We start from the raw sequence: 2,098 nt of genomic DNA, 5'->3' as shown, positions 1-2,098 counted from the left end.
ACCGCATGGCCAGACTCATGGCGGACACCGCCGGGGGGGGCCCGCTCGTAGGCCGTTCTGGGGGCCAGAGCGGGCGCCTCTGGGGGCAACCCCCGGGAAGAAGACGCCCCGCGCGCCGCCCGAGCATGGCCCTCCCCTGGGCGCATTCACCGAAGAGCCCCACCCTGGGGAGGGATATGGCCCGGCGCCGCCAGTAGCAGCGGTGGCCCCGTTATGCCCTTTACGCGGGCTGGGCCGGAAACCGTGCCGGCCGCTGGTTGCCAAATCGATCCGCGAGGGCCGCGCCGACCCCGAGACCACCGCGACGGCCCGAAGGCGCACCAGGGAGAAGCGGCGGATCCGCCACGCAGCCGCACCCACCACCGCACATGCACGGCCGCAACGCGCCACCCACGGGCAAGGCAAACCGCATGGCCAGACTCATGGCGGACACCGCCGGGGGGGGCCCGCTCGTAGGCCGTTCTGGGGGCCAGAGCGGGCGCCTCTGGGGGCAACCCCCGGGAAGAAGACGCCCCGCGCGCCGCCCGAGCATGGCCCTCCCCTGGGCGCATTCACCGAAGAGCACCAAAGAGCCAGCCCCGACGGAGGGGCGCAGCCCTGCAACGCCCTCGCCCCCCTCCCCCCACCGCGGCCGCAGTCGCAGTGGGTACCCCGCGGCGCGCGGACAGCGGGGAACCTGCTCGAGGAGGCGGATCCACTGCCCCTCGGGCGGCGCCACAGCGCTTCGGCGGCTCCCACGCGGGTGTGCAGGCAGCGACCCCTTCGCAGCTCCGCACGCACACACCGCCCTCATGCGCAGCCGCCAACGCGCAGAGGGGGGCCCGCGCCGCTGTTGCTACGGGCGCGCTCTCCCTCCGCTTGGCACCCGGCACGGGCCCCGCAGCGGTGGGGGAGGGCATGCGGCGGACGTATCTGGGCACAAGTGCTGGCGCTGCCGGCCCGTCGCGTGCGCCTCTCATCTGCTTTGCGCCACGCCGTGGGGACCGCAAAGGTGCCGGCCGGTGCGCGCCACCGGAAAGCGTGGTTGGCGTGTTCGGGCACCTGCCCCGCCCCGCCCCCGCGCGATGGGCCCGAGGGCAAACACCTGGCGCCCGCGAGCGGTGGTGGCACCCCGAGAAACGGCACAGCGCAGACGGGGCCATGGGGGGGCCACCGCGGCCCCGGGTGGCCACCGCGTGGCCAAGCTCGCTGCCCACCCTGGGGAGGGATATGGCCCGGCGCCGCCAGTAGCAGCGGTGGCCCCGTTATGCCCTTTACGCGGGCTGGGCCGGAAACCGTGCCGGCCGCTGGTTGCCAAATCGATCCGCGAGGGCCGCGCCGACCCCGAGACCACCGCGACGGCCCGAAGGCGCACCAGGGAGAAGCGGCGGATCCGCCACGCAGCCGCACCCACCACCGCACATGCACGGCCGCAACGCGCCACCCACGGGCAAGGCAAACCGCATGGCCAGACTCATGGCGGACACCGCCGGGGGGGGCCCGCTCGTAGGCCGTTCTGGGGGCCAGAGCGGGCGCCTCTGGGGGCAACCCCCGGGAAGAAGACGCCCCGCGCGCCGCCCGAGCATGGCCCTCCCCTGGGCGCATTCACCGAAGAGCACCAAAGAGCCAGCCCCGACGGAGGGGCGCAGCCCTGCAACGCCCTCGCCCCCCTCCCCCCACCGCGGCCGCAGTCGCAGTGGGTACCCCGCGGCGCGCGGACAGCGGGGAACCTGCTCGAGGAGGCGGATCCACTGCCCCTCGGGCGGCGCCACAGCGCTTCGGCGGCTCCCACGCGGGTGTGCAGGCAGCGACCCCTTCGCAGCTCCGCACGCACACACCGCCCTCATGCGCAGCCGCCAACGCGCAGAGGGGGGCCCGCGCCGCTGTTGCTACGGGCGCGCTCTCCCTCCGCTTGGCACCCGGCACGGGCCCCGCAGCGGTGGGGGAGGGCATGCGGCGGACGTATCTGGGCACAAGTGCTGGCGCTGCCGGCCCGTCGCGTGCGCCTCTCATTTCAGTCTGCCTGTGGCCATTGCGGATGGGCGCACCACGGCGAGGTTGGCAGGCTTGCCGGATCGGCAGTGGCAGAGGAGCCGGCGCCGACTGCGTGGATCACGCG

This window comes from Leishmania donovani, chromosome 35 (assembly GCF_000227135.1).
Source record: "Leishmania donovani BPK282A1 complete genome, chromosome 35".
In the NCBI taxonomy this organism is placed as follows: Eukaryota; Euglenozoa; class Kinetoplastea; order Trypanosomatida; family Trypanosomatidae; genus Leishmania; species Leishmania donovani.
Note: the sequence above shows the minus strand (reverse complement) of the source record.